General features: G+C 28.4%; 2 protein-coding genes across 4 annotated transcripts in view; one reads left to right on the top strand and one right to left on the bottom strand.

Moving 5' to 3' along the window:
* Window positions 1-19,408, top strand: part of LOC148230094 (DNA oxidative demethylase ALKBH2-like) — a 171,934-nt gene that overhangs the window by 95,123 nt on the left and 57,403 nt on the right. The window lies entirely within an intron of this gene.
* LOC148230096 (uncharacterized) overlaps window positions 1-19,408 on the bottom strand; it is a 114,298-nt gene that overhangs the window by 46,113 nt on the left and 48,777 nt on the right. The window lies entirely within an intron of this gene.

Genomic DNA, 19,408 nt, shown 5'->3' with positions numbered 1-19,408 from the left:
TCCCTGTGGGACGCCACGCGTTTTGAATTGATAACAAGGGCTGAATTGCGCAATCCGTAAAATACTGGACTGAAAATCCTGTAGCATAGTCGAACTTAATAATAAACATAATCTGATACAAATCGATGCTTCCATTTAAAGCTTAGACATTATATTATAAAATGCTTAAAAACAGATTGTGTGAAGTTTTTATCGCAGATTACAATACGACATATGTTCTTGCCTTAATTCTTTCACCGCGGATGGCTTCTATGGAAGTCATCAAAAAAATGACCAGTACTCATAAACATTTTAGCCTAATAATATAGTTTAAGGCTGTAAATCACTTGATTTTATTGAACTATAATATTTAAAAAAATATCGCATGATTTCGAAATTTCGCGCGAAAAGATTAAGAAATCGCAGAATTTATAATGGCGATTTTTTTGTTTTCATATGCTTTGAGTGGCACCCATTTTTTAAGCTTTTTTGCTTTTCCTAACTGTTTGCAGCTGATTACTTTTTTTATTTTTTTAACAGTGTAACATCTCTCATTTAACCCGATCGATGAGCAGTACACGAGCAACTGTAATAAGCATTTAAGAAAAAAAATAGCGAGAGGTGTCATGTGACCATATTAATAAAAGCACTATTAGACCAAATTAATAGAAGAACTCTAGAGAAAAAATAATTTAAGTCGAGCGTGAGACAATTAATAAGATCTCTTAGAGTCATTACAAAAAAGATTAGTTATGCTGATGACACGGCAAATGTGCTGAGACCATTGACGAACTTGTTAGAAACGTAAAGAATGTATAAAAAATACCTAAATTTTTATCACCGTTTTGGTGCAAGACACAAGGTTAGTAAGCATATGACTTACAATTAATAACCATTATTTGTATTAATTTAAAAGAGACAAAACATCAATACCATAAATTCAGAAAGACACGGAAATATGAGTAATTTTTGAAATTTCGGCAATTACATTTTTTTCTCCAGATATGCCCAAGAAATTTTGCTATTTTCAAATTAAAAAAAAACTGCACAGCTTCGCCAGACGACAAACAACACTAGACTTAACAATATTCTGGTTTTTATTGTTTAGGAGTTATTATTAGACCCTTTTTATGAGTTCATTCACGTTTTGACTCATGTAAAAGTAATAAAAACGTCATAATTGTAAAAAACAGTGGCATGATTTTAGTGACCTACCCATAGGACAGTGGGCATATCTAGGTTTTAAGCTTGTTGGCTTTAAGTTGTTATGGACATGGTAATAAATCACATATAATAATAGAAAATACATTTAAAAAAATATCACAATTGTATTATAGATACTGCATCAGAACATCAGGAGACAAAATTAACTACCTGAGTTGTTGAAATTTAAAATACACGAATAGTTAAACAAATATTAGAATAACACATTATAACATATTTAGAGTAACTTCTCTAAATTTCAAGTCATATAAAAGTAATATATATTATACCTTACTATACTAATATTAAAATATGCATATTACCCATAACATAACAATAAATTTAAATACGAAAAAATATTAGTCATTTATATACCAGAAAATATTATAAAAATAACTCGCGAAACAACACTAACCGACTTATCTCGTGAATTGGTTACCACCATAAAAACAACCTTAAATTTAAATACAAACACAAAATGCCAAAGCACATATTACTTTAGTTCTCCAATGATATTTGCTCAAATTATTGGCAAATTTATTGGGTATTTTTGTTGGTTTCCTGTATTTTTATTTTTATTTTGCTTAAATTGTAAAAGTTTTTTTATTCCTATTTTTTATCAAATTATAGCTAATAACAAATTGTAAACATGAAAATGGTTATAAACCAGTAACATGTAAAGTATATATAATTAGTATATTTGTAAAATTATTTATATTATAAAAATAAACATATATAAAAAAATCAAATAAAAAATGGTCAAAAAAAGGACTAATATATATTGAGCAATAACTGCTTTTTCGTCTATCCCAAATATTTTTAAATAAATGCTTAGTTAAATTTTATGTTAGTTATGTAAATATGATGCTTAAACCGCTACACCCTTGAGATGAATTCTATTCGGAATTTATTGATCAAGCATTCTGCAAAATGCTGTTTGGTAGGCTTCCAATTGTTTCATAAGCTCCCAAGAGCTTTAATTCGCCATTTTTAAAGCCCACAATAATTTTTCATAATGAAATCATATTACTCATTCGTATTTCCACAATAATTTTTAATTAATAAACGTAAATATAATATTTTAGGGTATTATAATACTTATATATCAATATTTGTAAGTATATTTAAAAATACCCAATAGTATTATTTGAAGGCCTAAATAGAATACGTCACATATATCATAATGGAGTCGTAAAACGTTTTTAAAATGTTATTATTTATACAAAAAGTTTGTTATTAAGCTATAAAATTTGTAACCACGAGTTTCACATGTACAAAGAGATATTTCTATGCTAATATTTTTAAAATCAATTATAAATTTTATTTATACCTATACTAAAAAAATAACCCTAATTGCATAAATTTGAATAAACTAAAATTTTATTATTTCATATCAGATGAGATAAAATTTTATTATTTCATATAAGATGGTAGTCTAGATTCAATCAATACCATTAAAAACTATTGTTTTTTTTATTTAATATAGTCTTTTATATTTTTTACTGAAACGTATATTATACATATTTAAATTTAACTAATAAAATATTTATAAAAATAGAAATCCTATACTTATTTTCAAAATTGTGTATCATTAACACATGTATTTAAAATTAAAAGCACGTAGAAAAAAAAACAGTTTTATTTTAAAAAAATATACAAATACGTAAATAATCATAGTTTAGATTTTGAATAAATAAATAAAATTTATAATTATTATGTCATAAAAAGTTATGTTTACTTTGTACTTTTTTAATTTAATTAATATAAATACTACAGTGAGAAGACTCTGTAAGAATATAATATTTTCAATGTAACAATATTGTTAAAACTTTGTTAGCAAGACAAAAAAAACTTTGAAGCAAGACAAAAAATCAAATCCCAAGAATTTCAGAAATCAAGACTAAGACTAAAAAAAATATTATATTGAAAAATAAAATGATTTAATTAAAAATAAAAAGTGAAAAAATCCATAAATATTAATTTAATATGTTAATATGTCCATCAAACATCTATTGTGTGTAAACTAATATATTGTTTGTAGGAACAAACGTTTGAGAAACACGTAATTAAAAAAATGAAATACCTAGTATCAAGTCTCTAATATTTTTTTTTAATTATATTAAACATATTTACAGTTTTAGAATCATTGTTTGAATTTTTATTTTAAACTTTCAAACTCATACATGTTTTTGCACAATTGTTAATTTTTTTAAATTTACAAAAAACCTATTGAAACAGAAAACACCTGATAATTTACAGGTTTTTAACGAACATTGTTTATGACGCGTTTCACAATAATTCAATATTTCTCTATTCAGTGGTTAAAGATATTGTATTTTCAGCCAAAAATTACAGAAATTTTATGACAGGTGCAAGTACCAATACACACTTTTCAGGGCGTTTGATGGTAATATTTTTTTCATACACCACAAATGTATAAAAAAATTAATAAAAAAAACATTTATAACATAGGGGTGTATATTAGATTTACACTGTTTATACAAATATTTGAGTCATTTATTTTAAATTATAATAAAAATATATTATATTCTATAAAAACTTTAAGAACTGTCTAACATATTATTACATGCTGTTAACCACTTAAATAAATACAATAATAAAAAACTTATTTATGAGCTATTATTTTACGCTCGACAAGGCTTTTTGAAATAAATTAGTTATAAGATGTATCATATTTCTATCCTTACATTTTCAAGATTATCATAAATTCAGCAAAAAATCTAAAATTACCATCAAAAACATTTAACGACTTGCGCAATTTATTAACGTAACACCACAGACGCTAATTAGTAACTGGAAAGTTTTCCGAAATTCGCTACGCACAAAAGGGCCGTATAATAAACGACTGCTTCGTTTACAGACCCCGGAGACTCAGTTGAAACTGTTTTTTGCCACTAGAGGGGTTAAGGGAAAATATTGCGTATGAATATGCAAATGGAAAACACGTGGAAACTTTTCTTTGCGGAAAGTTATTGTAATATGTAACGAAAACTTTGTAACGAACGCCGATACGTTTTGTACGTATGAACATATATTTTTAGTCTAATATATTACACGTTTCATTACAGAAGTTTAAAGTTAACCAGTGGTTTTTAAATTTTATAATATTTTCTTAAAAAATATTCTAATTTTTAAGAAAATTAATATTTTCAGGATTTTTAACATAAAATCCGTATTTTTCAAAACAATAATTTTGTTTTTGTAATTACAATGTTGAATAAAGTATTACTAAAAATAGTTTTTAATGACATATTCATTTTTTATTATAATCATTGTTATAATTTTTATGGTTAAATACAACATAAACTGTCATATAAAAAATAAAATATTTAGTTTAATAGTTCAATGTATCGTAATAACATAATAATATTTTTTTCAACATTTTAATTCACAATAAACATTCGATAACTCGAACGTTCGATCGATAATCTCCAATTTCATAACTTAACGAGATTTCATCGGTCGTCTGGAAAATGTGTTTTTCCACGAAAATTCAACGACGCCGTCCAATTTCCAGGAATTGATTAAAGTGTAAATTTGCTTAAAGATCCACCACGGCATAAGTTGGTTAACTGAAAATTGAGTTTACATATTTGTGATTAACTGTAATAACACAAATTAAAATGTATGATGTATATCGACTCAAACAAGTTAACAAAGCGCCGCTTTTCTAATTATTATTTGAGTCAAACTTATTATTACATAATCGAAAATATACTGTAATTTTAAAATATAAATTAATTAATACGCAAACCTTTGAGGCGAAACTTAAATAAACTGAAATGGTGCATGTGATAATCGATTTTTTATATAAAATTAACCAGCAATATAAATATTAACACATTAGATTGTATTTTAAATAGATTTTATTATTGATCTAAGAAAAATCTTAATTTATTTATTTAAATTAAATTGAGACTATCGTGATCTAACAAATTACTTTGGTAAAAAATAATCAATACACAAAAAAAAAATATAAAAATAATATACAAAAAAAAAATTAAATCTTAAAATTCAACGAAGCGAGATCGTAAAAATTATCTGATTGAAAATGGGATCGAGAATATAATAAAATATGCTACTATACTTTAATTTGTTAGATTTGTTTATTCATCACTATTTTTTTGTTGCTCAACGGACAGTTGTTCCGAGCAATATTTTATCTAAATTCAGTTATAGGAACAATCATATATTTAATGTATCGTAAAAAGTTATTTTACTTTCATACAACTTATATTTTAAGAAGCATAGCTAAAGTAATATTATGTATATATACGTATATTTGACAAATGTTAGCGCGAATTGATCTATGAGTAAATAATTATAGCATCATATAATTTGCTTAATGAACCATTATTAATCCAGAACACGTTCATAAAATAAATAACAATACGATATCATACATATTGTATTGGCGAATCATTGACAAGGATAATTGTATGTGTGGGATTTTCCTCGCACGCAAATTCGATTCGCTTTAACTTTAGCTCATAAATTGTGAATATATGTTTATAATTTTTTATTTATTAATTAATTATATTCCAAATTGTCCAGTTAAAGAACAGGAAATCGAAGAATTGAATACATAATATATGGTAATGTATTCAATGTCTAATTGACTGACAAAGTGTATGCAGTTCATTGTTCTACTGCAAGAAATGCGCTCATTGAGTTTTTCAAGTTCTTTGTCTACGTTTCGTATTTCTTCCTCATCTGATTGTTTCGTATAATAGTGGTATAAGAAATAGTGTCTTTATTATATACATAAGAATCTTTGTTCCATGCGATTTCTTTGATAGTATAAATGTACATAAATTTTTCTTTTCCTGACATGTAAATGTTTCTAGCAACTGGTTTAACTTTTAGTTAAATTTATCCATTTTCTTCTTATACAATTAATGACCGTATGTTTTTAAGTGATTAAATAAAATACTACAAACCAAGCTACTATTATCTTAATATTCTTAGAAATTAAATGATATTACGTACCCACGGAAATCTTTTGTATCATACTGAGGTTTGTTGTTTATCTCGTGGGAAAGTGTTTGAAAGACCCACAGAACTGAAGGATTATCTATGCATATTTCTTATATACATACAAATTAGCATTTATTCCGTGACGATATATAACTATTAATAGTAATAGCTCAACTTAAATATTTTTAATTTGTGACATTTATCCACAACATAAAAAGACTTTTTAGTTATAGATTGGGACAAACCAAAGAATGAAGATTTATTTATATGTTAGATAAATAAATTTTCAGGGCATTAAAAATGTGATACCGGTGTATACAATAATAACTTTTTGGTATGCATTTTTAGTATCCATATTGTGTAAATTGGCACGAAGAGTTTAATTTTCCCGTTGTAGATGTTAAAAATGTGACTCATGATTGCAGATACCAGATAAAGCAGTAAACGTCGCATAAAAACGACAGTATGATTTTATATACCAACGCTAATTTTGTCAAATAGATGTTTACTTCCTTATATGATATCTGCAATCTTTGTTCATTAGCATCAGGTAACTGGTAATAATTAGAATTATTTCCATATTACCAATAAATTAACCGGTGATATTTTTTTTGGGTATAAGAAAGTAGATTTACTATTTTATATGTTTTCATTATCTTTTTACAATAAAACTATAGCTGAATTTAGCTAGTCATTTGAACAATTATCCATATTGATAAGAGCATATTTTAATAAAAATACGGATACAAATAAGAAAGAAAGAATAATATCTAATTCTTCCTCATATTTTACAAATTCTACCTATTACAGAAAAAATGTTTTAAAAAGTTTATTTAATAAAGCACATTAAAACTTAGTCTAACGGATATCATGAATATTAGCCACCGACATATTATTGAAGTATTTTATTAAAAGGTAAAGCGAAAAAATAAAATAATAAAATAATATTTTTTCAAATGAGATCCCTTAAAACCTTTTTTTACGACTGCAGTCGAGTCATCACGTCGCGGTTGATTTTATTTATATAAAAAAATTGCCTCACAGAAAAAAAATGTCAAGGCCAAAAATTGAAGAGACGCATTTGTTGTATTTTTTACTGTTTTTATTCAATAATGTATTAAAAGCAATATAATCAACATATAATTTTATAGAGACATATTAGGGTTATTAAAGCTTCAAGAAAAAATATTAAAACTTAAAAAATATTATAGGTGGCTTAAAACTTAAAAAGTGATAGGGGTGATAGGGGTTTGAAAGACAACCCTAAATTAGAAAGACGCCTAAAATTAAGTGATCCGGTTGTGATTGCAATTTGACGTCTTCCTGAACGAAATCATTGTGAAAAGAAATAACCAGCTACTGTCTCTTTTTATATAGTTTATCGAATCATAATTGTTTCATTGGCGAAATTGTGTTAAATTTACGTAGTTTCTCCTGAAGTCAGTTAATAATTGAGTTATGACTTGAAAATGCCGTGTAGTTAAAGCTACACAAAAAGACTAAAACTAAAAGTCGATGGGAAATAGAATATCGTTAATATACATATTAACTATGTATGTATATAATTTTGTATGTATATATGTAATTTTATATGTATGTATATAAAATTGTAAATTTTTTTGTTATTTTTACAAACAGGACCTAAATTCAGGGGCTTAAGCTAAAAAATATACCAAAAAGCTAAACATTTATAGACTTGTAATTTAAGGTAAGAAAATTATCAATTTTTTTTAAACATGTCCTAAATAAAAGATTTTAAACTCACAAAACTAAATATTTTTGCGCTTGTGAATTTTTATTTATTCATTTTCAAAAAATATTCAGTTTTTTAACAAAAAACAGGCCTTAAATTTAAGGTTTTAGGCTAAAAAATTGTGAACTTGTGATTTTTTTTGATTTTTTCAAAGTTTTAAGCAAAAAGCTAAAACCTAGCAAAAGAGCTAAAACTTTTTATACTTGTTTTTTTTTCAAAACAGGTCCCAAACTCAGGATTTCTAACTCAAAAATTTTTAAACAGGCTTTATATTAAGGTTTTAAGCTTAAAAAAATCATTAAAAGGGCTATAATTTTTTTTTTTCATTTTTCTTAAAAACGGACTCTTAATTTAAGGGTTTGCTCTAAAAAAATCATTCAAAAAAATAACCATTTTTGAAAAAAAAACGGTTTTTCTTTAAAACAAGCTCTAAATTCAGGGTTTTAAAATAAAAAATTTAGCAAAAAGGTAAAAAAAATGTGAACTTTTAAATTTTTTTCTCAAACAGGCCTTAAATTTAAGATTTTTTGCTTAAAAATTTATTTAAATGACTGAAAACTTGTAAACTTGTAAAATTTTTTGTTTTTTCGATTTTTTTCAAAACACGCCTTAAATGAAAGATTTTGAGCTAAAAAATCTATGAAAAAAACTAAAATTTATGTACTTGAACTTTTTATTTATCTTCAAAACATATTTAGGATCTTAAGTAAAAAATTTATCAAAAAAATAAAATAATGAGTATTTTTTTTTTCGTTTTTACTCAAAACAATCCATAAATTCAGGGGTTTTAAACCACAAATTCTGGTAAAAAATCTTTAAAAAAAAAATATAAACTAGTTTTGTATTTTTTTTCTAAATCAAGTGTTTTATGTAAAGTTATATGCTTAAAAAATGATTAAGAAGGCTGAAAAATTGTGAACTTGTATTTTTTTGTTTTTTGTTATTATTTTTTTCTAAATTAAACCTTAAATTGAAGGTTTTAAGTTGAAAAATCTAGCAAAAGGGCTCAAAATTTGTAAACTTTTTGTTTTTTTACTTCGTTTTTTTACAAAACAAACCCCCAAATTTAGGGTTTTGAGCTAAAAATATTTTTGTAGAATTGTATTTTTTTATTTATCTTTTAAGCAGGCTATAAATTGAGGATTTTGAGCTAAAAAATCTATTAAAAATTGTAAAAATGTATGGACTTCTGAATCTGAAATTCAGGGTTTTTGAGCTAAGAAATCTATCAAAATAACTAAAAATTTGTGTACTTTTTTTTGTTTTTTCTTTAAAACAGGCCATAAGTTCAGGATTTGAACTCAAAAATCTAGCAAAAAGCATAACACTTATGAACTTGTAAATTTTTCCTTTTTTTTAGATTATTTTTGATAACAGATTGAGGATTTTAAGATTAAAAAATCTATCAAGAAGCTGAAAATTTGTAAAATTTTGTTTTTCAATAGGCCCTAAATTCAGAGATTTTTAGGTCTATAGTTGAACATTTTCGAAGATATACGACGTATACCATTTGCTTTATTTGTATAATAGCGTATACCATCTGGTTAAAACAAAATATTCTAGCATCGGTCAAAAAGTTAAATTCATTTTGGTAAATAATATTGTAAGCACATTGTAAGCCTCTTTTTGACTTATGGTTAAAGTAGCCAGTATCCATAATAATAAATATAGATAGTAGTAATTTTGACTGTAAATATTCAGAGGCTTTATTTTAATATCATAGACACCGAGCATCCCTATAAAATCTATCTATCTATCTTATAAATATAAGTCTTGCTTGGCGGCAAGTTATTAAAACATGTTTTTTGCCATTTTAATCACCAAGGTCTACACAATACAATACACGTGTGTCCAGTGTCCATTTAACGAATTTTCAATTAACACGCGCCGGACGAAGGATGCGGAAAGGATGTCGGACGCGCGGCGTACGAGCCGAGAATCCAAATGGACCTCGCCGGCAAGGTCGCGAGATGACACACGTCTTTCTGCCAATGAACGAAACGACCATTATTATCCTTTTTCGTAGAAACGCACGCAGTACAGGGGGCAAGGACACGGTTAAAGTGGCGCGGCTGGTGGGAAATGTGCGCGGACGCGGAATTTTGGATTAGCCCACTGCGGAAATGCCGTATTTGGGTCTTTTCCTCGTTGATGTGATTTTCAATTGGTATTGATTTAATTCGTGGAAGTATCGTCAAATTATAATTAATATATTTATAGAACAATTTGACTATAGAATATATGTGTCCTATCGCATACTTTTATTATTATGGAAAACTAGTAATACTTTGTATTTGGCAAGCTCATTAAGAAGCCGGATCATGCAAGAGTAACGTTCTCAAGCGCTGACGTCCTAGTTGCAACGGCCAAGAATAAGGGACGCGATCGCAACCACCGAATTTAAGAAATTATTCAAATGACTTCACCTACCATTACAAATTTATTAAGTTATATTTTCGGAATTCACTATAGTTTATTTTTCAATTACCAAAAAGAATGTATGTACGTATATAAAAAATAGCATATCCATTATTTTAAATTTCAATCATTATCTCCACACAAAAACTTGAATAATAATATAGATCAATTTGCAAATATCTAAAATAAAACTTGTTCTTACACGAAGAACATAAATTATTTATAGAATGTTTTTTTTTTAATGACTTGCACGGACCCACCGTTTCCTACGCAGTAGTTTAAAAATATGCAGCCTTTGTAAAACATAAAAATATTTGTAAAAACATATTTTTTAACAAAAATAAGCTATGATAATTTTGCTGATTTTTGAGATAAGAATTTACAAAATACAAATATTTGAGCTAACTTGGGTATGACCAAGAAAAAGCATAAAATATTGAAGACTTTAAATTAGAACATTAGTATCAACATAGTTGTAATTTAAATTATATTAAAAAAAATATCTGTTAAACCAATTAGATTCTAATCATAATTTCAGCTACAATAAGATTAACTAAGTAATAAGCTTTTATTCCAAGAAGTTTTGCTACACATATAAAATATACTTATGCTAATGATAATTAACAATTCTGTTAAAATGAATCACTCGCTAATTAAAATTATAATAAAAACGATTCATCATCCAAATCTATTCATTTCCGATTTGATCAACTGATTCGTGTCTGTTTGTCGTTCTAATACTCTGAATACGATTAATAGTGAATATAATTCAAGGTAATTTAACACAATTCTTAAAATTATATCTCACATTAAAAATATTATCAATTATCAAATATAACTTAATTGTATAAATATTACATAAACACATAATTATATATTTATCAAGAATCCGTATAAAAATATAATTTATACAGTACAGATTACGACTTAATTACACTCATTATCCACATACTCATCAGTAGAACATTTTTTATGAATAGGATTGCCACAGATCAAGACAATCAGATGTTCATTTGACACGACCGAAATATATAATATGTTATGTTTTTTTTTAATAATATTGCTCGGGCAAACAATGCGCAGTAAAATAATAATGTTATCAACAATGCTCGTGCGTGATAATAATGGACAATGAATGGTGTTTCTCAAGATTGAGAATGTGCGGCATTAACCTAAATGTGACCTGGCTAAAGGACACGTTTGTTGGGTTAACCATAGTTGGTTAGTGTCACAAAGTGTTTGATTGGTTTGAAATTATTCTCGAAACGGATGGATGGCCTCGGTGTGGATTTCTGGACTATATAGGTTTTTCCAAAAACGGCAGGAAAAATGGAAACAATGGCAGAGACAGATGGCAATCGAAGAAGCCTAATTTTTTTCAATTAATCAACTTTGATATTTAAAAATAGATCAATAACCCTTATTAAAATTTTACATATACTCATACATATAATTGCAACTTAATAATTAATTACATTGTACGAACACATTTGCTTTAGTTTGACAAAAAGATGTTAGTTATGATACATAGCATATTTTCTTATTTTTAAAGCATAGTTTTAGTTACTAGATTATAACAGTGCATTTTCAAAGCAGGTAAAATGAACAATACTACAAAAGAAATGTTTATTATTTGTTGATTGTTTTTATTTTAATTATGTATTTTTTGCGTATGGTATCAGTTTTTACAAGTATAGTTTTTTTAATAAAGTATAAATTTAGTCGTGAAATAAAAGCTAAATATGTAATTTTTTTATATAAATTAGGTTATTGTATTATTTTACGAAAATAAAAGTCGCAATAAAAAATTGCATAAAAATTGATATTGCCTTGGAAATCGTAATTAGTGATTATTATATGATTATCACAAAAACTGTTTTCCTAGATTTTTCTTATCTCACGGATGAATATCGTGATAAATAAATAAAATAAAATCGAGTTATATATCTATCGATTGTAAGCTATAATATTAATATTGATTTACAGACTTTGATATCAGTTTTGTGTTTCGCTACTTACATATTAGTTTTTGACTATGTTTACTACGTTTTAACCTATTTTACTAAGGACTGTCATGTTGCAACTAAGATTGACAATACTTGTTTCTTTTTTATTTATAGATTTCTAGTATCCTATGGACTGATATAAAATATTTAATAAAGCATTCAGTTCGTGCTTCATGCTTTAATCGATTTGTTAACAATCATGAACTATTTTGCAATTGTACATCGATGTATAATGTATAATTAAACGTAATATGAAAAATAAAATACATGTATACCTTTTAGCTTAATGTCATATTTACACTATTGATTCCAAGGTAAAAAAATAAGTCTTAATTGCCACCTTGCCTATGAACATTGTGTAGAACAGCTCATCTTGCAAATATGCGCAAGAATTGCGAATTCCACTCTGACGCTATCGACTTTACGATTATCGGCACCATAGCCTTACCCTAATAAAATAAAACGATATCTTAATAACGGATCGCCGCCGATAATATCGCAGATTTTTGTCGCCCTGAAACGTTCCAAGAATGCCATCTTGAGCGTTAATGATATATAAATATTTCTTGAACCGATCAAATTAGCTACGAGTTGAGTCGCTAAAAAATATTATATAGATTTGGCACTATATAATGTCGTGTTTTTTTTGCTGCTCAGTGTTGCCATATAATGAATTTCTAGTGCAGGTCAAAAATAATAAAATCGTGCTATCGCGCTTGATTAAACAATCGAATAAAGCACATATAAACCAAATTTTGCCCAATAGGAGAACGCAAAAAAAACAATTATCCCTTCTCAGAAGTCAAAAATCCACGTCAAAAGCAATAAAATCGCGCCGTCGCAGTGGGAACGCTCGGTAACGAGCGTTCCCACTGCGACGGCGTTAATGATATATAAATATTTCTTGAACTGATCAAATTAGCTACGAGTTGAGTCGCTAAAAAAATATTATATAGATTTGGCACTATATAATGTCGTGTTTTTTTTGCTGCTTAGTGTTGCCATATAATGAATTTTCAGTTCAGGTCAAAAACAATAAAATCGTGCAATCGCGCTTGATTAAACAATCGAATAAAGCACATATAAACCAAATTTTGCCCAATAGGAGAACGCAAAAAAACAATTATCCCTTCTCAGAAGTCAAAAATCCACGTCAAAAGCAATAAAATCGTGCCGTCGCCGTCGCAGTGGGAACGCTCGTTACCGAGCGTTCCCACTGCGACGGCGCCGACACGATTTTATTGCTTTTGACGTGAATTTTTGCCTTCTGAGAAGTGATAATTGTTTTTTGCGCTCTCCTATTGACCAAAATTTGGTTTGAATATATTTTGATCAGCCCTCTTATATTAGAAGTCCATAGTAATGTCAGAAACAATAGCTAGCATATTTTTTAAATATAGTGTAATATGAAATGCAGACTAACTATGGAGCAATATGTGAGATGCGACGTCTGTCTGTACTTTTGTATTTGACCTGATAGAAGTTCTAATACTATAATTAGTTTTAAAACTTTCATTAGGTTTGGTTTGGGTTTGAACTGCAAATGGACGTTTCGCAACTGTCAAATTGAGTTTCATAGACATTTTAGAGTAGCATATTAGCGCCTATAAGCTAAATTATTTTTCGCTAGTAGAAATATATATCTACCGGTGAAAATGTATTTGGAATTTACTGGTGGAAATTTAACTTTACCAAAAAATACACATTCACGGTAATATTTATACATCAGATATAAATAAATAATGATACGTTGGTAAATATATAAATTACTACATATAGAAAAGTTAAAATCATATGATTTTATTAGAAAGATAATTGATATTATCACTGGTAAAAACATATATTTACTGGTGAAAATATATTACGATATGATTTTACTGAAATGACATATTTAAAAAAATATTTTCGGAATAGATTGAATCTGAATTTTCAGATCGAATACTTTAATTTTTTAAACGTTCAAAAAGCAATAACGTCAACAATAATTTGCAAAAAAATTTTAACACAAACTGAGCCGCGTCAAAAACCTACAATCAGTCCCTTTGAATAATAATGTTTATTGTGAAAGTACTACATAGAAAGTGGGTGGTTTTGAAGGCAATGTTCTGCTCCTTTTATTTCTTGTATGTACTATAAAAAGGTCTGAAGGAACTTATACCTGAAATACATCAGTTCATAAATCTCAAACAGATGTACTTTAGTTCAGATTCATTATTTGAGGTCGATTTTTACATTTTTTTATAAATATATTCTTACTATGATTTTTTTCTCTCGGCAGACCTGCGTGCAGGTATCCAGACACGATAGAAATTGAAATATGTGGTTTGCATCCAAGTTTTCAGGTATTAGTTACCGATTAGTCATCTATAATCCTAGAACCCACATCTTGGAAGTAATCAGTATTTCTCAGAATTCCTTTCAGGATGATAATTAACAGAAACGGCTACAAAATATCATTTATTTTTATTTTTTTAATAATGACTCGTCGTCACTTTGAAAGCAGCACTACACTAAACTATACTTTACATGACCTCTTGGTGAGCGATAACCGCGCGTGTTACACATGTTTTTTTATGCAATTGTGTTTGCAAATGCAACAGAAAGAAAGTCGTGAAAGTGTTCGAATTATATCCGCGGACAATGGAAGAAGTATAGATGAAAAAGTGAAGCTTCCACCATTGCGGCTTGTTGTGGCGTTGATGACGAATGGGTCTTTACTACCAGATGGTTGCGAAATTAGGAAAATTTCAGGCGTTTGGGGTGTAAAAAGTGACAATTTATGACATTCGTGTTTACGTAATAGCTCCTGTGTTGAGTTTTTGACTGAAACTGGACCGAAGTGTGTTTACAGCAACAGAAAACAACCGTTAAATTTAATTATAATATATTATATAATTAAAAAGTAACATATTAACGTTATTTATTCTAGTTAGGTTTTAGTTATAATATAATATTATATTACTAACTTTTGTACTCGGCTTTGTTTGCGTTTTATTTCTAGTTACATATTTACATATAATACTAAACCATAGATTTTATAATTAAATGTATTAGATGCTTCATGTCAATCATAACTACATTATTGCAGTGACAAAGGCAGTGTAAAATATAAATTAAAACTACTTTAAATGAAAATGTATATAGCCATCGATTCTGGAACACATTATCGTTTTTAAATATGCCACTTGATATCATTGCCTGAGCAAAATAAACAACATTTTCTTGTCAATTCAGAAAAATGAACGTCATTTATAGTGGATTCCCAAAAATGTATCAAAGTATTTCTTTTTTTAAATTCCGTTATTAAATCTATACTATTTTATATATACATATACACTAAAATACTTAGTATGTAATTAAATTAGTTGTAAGTATTATGGTTAAAGGCAATAAAAGAGGTTAACTGCGTATGAGCGCACTGTCGGTATCGGCACAACCCATTTCCAACCACCTAATAAATTACTTTTAATTTTTGACTGACATCAAACCTTGTAAAACCAAATTTGTAAACACACAATTATTAAGGTACCTATATTCATAATATTACATAAAAAATAGATTAATATTTTTAGAAATTAGCGGCAAATGTTCTGTGAAAGATACAGGAAAAAAAACAAACAAATAATATAGATTAAATTACTTAACAAAATACAAATAAAGGATATTTATATGGTTTGTTCAAATTGTATTATGGATCGGCAGAGATAAACGGGTTTCATTGAAACTGCAGCATTAAGCATGAGAAAAAATTAGCAAAAAAATTTAAAAAATGATCGGAATTAATAATTATTATATAATATTAATTCTGATTGATCGTCACAGATCCCACAGATAATTTTAATCAAACTAAATGCATATTAGATATGAAAAAATCTATAATAATGAGCTATATAGTATATCATATTTATGTAAAAGATAACGATTGTTCTTTGTTTAGGTCCATTTGTAAGTGACTAATCAGTCCAATTACCCGATCGTTACGGGCGTTTGTATAACGCCGGCGAAATGAATGAACTTGGCAAGTCTCCAATACTTATAGCAAATAATTTTTATTACCATTTGCGACAAATTCTACTCTCACGGTTAACTACCATTAAACAAATCTCCAACACTACCATTGCACAAATGACATTTCATAATAATTCAGCTGTAGTTTTGGAAACTATTCGTTAAAAAATAATTAACAATAAATCATGTATATAAAAAATTTTTACTTAATTTTTATCAACATCTCATTTTTAAATAATTTAATACCACAAAAAAATATTTTTTTAATATCTGTTATCCGACTATTTTATTATTTTTTATTTGCATTTTTAAAAAGGCGGGTAATTATATTGACAAACACATTGAATGCGAAATGACAAGTGCAAGGTTGCCAATTTTTAACTCTAAATTTCATACATTCTAAATATCTCTCTAATAAAAACATACGGAAATCAGCAATCCAATTACATTTCTAGCTCTTCATAATTAGCAAAAGTGAGCGAGCAAGAAACCAGCACTTTGCTGGTTTATAATATAGATCAATTGGTAGCATTATATCGATTATCTTTCTCATTAAATTATATTTTTAATTTTATTTAGACGTTCTGTTTGAATGAAATGACTACATATACAACACAAGCAAAGAATCGAAACAAGTAATGAGATATGTCATGCTGGAAGATTTCGCAAATTTGTTTTTCATCTGTAATGACCGTTACAAGAACAGGAAGTCAGCGTCAAACCTTAATCGCCCTTCGGGTTCATCGATCGTACGATGTTCCTTTTTTAAGAGCGTAACAACACTGAAAAAAAGCAATGACAAGACAAGAAGGGCCCGTCATCGATCCTCAACCGGGGGCCTTTGTCCTCTTACGTGATCCGCGACCGTGCAACGGGTTTGCGGGATACGTAATTGGCACATACAATACTCTCGATACGCAGAGTAGAAGTGGAAGAAGAAGAGCAGGTGAGTTGTCCGAGAGCAAATTGCATTCCTGTGTGGGCATCGGCTCGGTGGGGGCATGTACCTGACGCAATACTCTTACTGAGATGCACCCGGCGGGATGCTGAGCGTTCATTGCCACCGAACACAAGACAAAACTCACCACCGGATCGCGAATGGCAAACCTTTGATCGATCGGAAGGTGCTTATCGTCCATCTTTTGGACTTGTCAAATATTTGCAAAGCACACCCAAAAATAATAATAACACAGCGGTTGTGCCCTCGGAATTTTTATTACTCACTAATTTATTTATTTATTTTTTTATTTATTTATTAAAATTATAACCATCGTGACCTGACAGGCAAACTTAATGCGTCACGATAGTCAAAAGTACTAATACATCATAATACATACAAATATAAACAAGACAAAACAACAGACACAAATCACCTCAACAGGTGTGCATTGTCCCATACGAATTGAACCAAAACTCCATAAGTGCAAGAGAAAATGTCAATATTACTATGGACAGAATTGAGCAGATAAATGGCCTTGGCCAGAGAAGAGTTGGCAAGTGCTCCAGTTCTACACTTAACAGGCAAGAATAGTGGACGCGACCGAGAACTATATCCACCTTCAGGAGCCCACATTTGAAGCTGCTCGAGCACTGAAGGATTGTCTACGATGCCCTTGAGCAATTTCCAGAAGTGTTTAATTACATAAACACTTCTGCGAGTCGACAAAGAAACGTATCCCAGGGCTCCCAAAATAAAATCACTGGGAAACAAGAACGGATAATACTCGTATTCCTTCAAGTATAAATATCGAAGAAATTTACGTTGTACTTTTTCCAGCTTCAATTCATTACATTGATTCATTACGCCTGGGATCCAAATGATGGAGCTAGTTTCTAGTATGCTGCGGACTAGAGTATCATAAAGAGTGCGCAATACTAAAGTATTCCTGAAGTAGCGCGCATTTCTCAAGATAAAACCGAGCATTTTTAAGGATTTGCTATGAGTCTCTGCAATGTGCTGGCTAAATTTCCAACGTTCTTCGAAAGTCACTCCTAAATCCTTAGTTGAAGAAAACCTTTCCAGAAAATATCCGCCTAGATGGTATGAATATTTTGCCGGCGTTAACGACCTTGAAAATGAAATTGTGTGACATTTCTTTACACTGAAAGGCAATTGGTTATAGCAAGCCCATTTCCATATAGAGTTGAGATCCTCCTGTAGGTCGAGGGAATCAGAAATCGAATGCATTTTCTTGTAAATTTTCAAGTCATCATGATTTAAAACAAAATTAGATCTAATAAAACGATCAGTGATTCTTAATCACTAAAAAACGTTAAATTCGTAGATGTGGGCTTTAAGAAATAGAACAACTAGACATTGCCAATTTCTATATTTTTTCATGTATTTTGAAGTCATTACAACATTAATTTATTTTATTTTAATTAAATTAAGACCATCTTGCCATTATGCCGATGCATCACGATGGTAAAAAATAATATATTGTATTATTACAATACCCAAAAAATAGCGTATTAAGAACCTCGATGGCGACAGTCATCGGCGAGTCGACTAGTCCGGACAAAAGAGGAGGCGATCGTGATTTTCGAAGACATTCCGAAACTTAAAACTGAAATTCCTACAGAATAGTTAAATTGTCAATAGCACCTTTTAGTAACATAAAATATGCTTAGCGACATACAACTTTCTGCAAAAATTCAGCTAATACTTGGGTTTTCAATACCGGTATTAGAGCAGAAATTGGTGCAAAAAACCGGTAGTACTGCGATAATAACTTATGGCCTTTATATATAATTTATAAAATATTTTTCATGTCCTTGATTGATAAGAATCTTAAAGAGCAAATCGCAAATTAAATTTTAATTAAATTTTATTATCGAATTATTACTTGAGAATCAAGGTTATATTTACTTTCTTAATCTGCAATTTGATTAACTGATATCATATATTATTTTATACACAAACAATACGTGGGAAAATTTCAACACTACAATGAAAAGGGATAAAATCAAAATTGATTCGGTCCACATAATAATTATTTATTACATTTTTCGTAAAATTAAAATGATTAAAACCATTCAATAT

This window comes from Plectrocnemia conspersa, unplaced genomic scaffold, assembly GCF_051122295.1.
Source record: "Plectrocnemia conspersa isolate PC_06_02 unplaced genomic scaffold, ASM5112229v1 ptg000011l, whole genome shotgun sequence".
Classification (NCBI taxonomy): domain Eukaryota; kingdom Metazoa; phylum Arthropoda; class Insecta; order Trichoptera; family Polycentropodidae; genus Plectrocnemia; species Plectrocnemia conspersa.
This window is presented reverse-complemented; position numbering and strand designations above follow the sequence as displayed.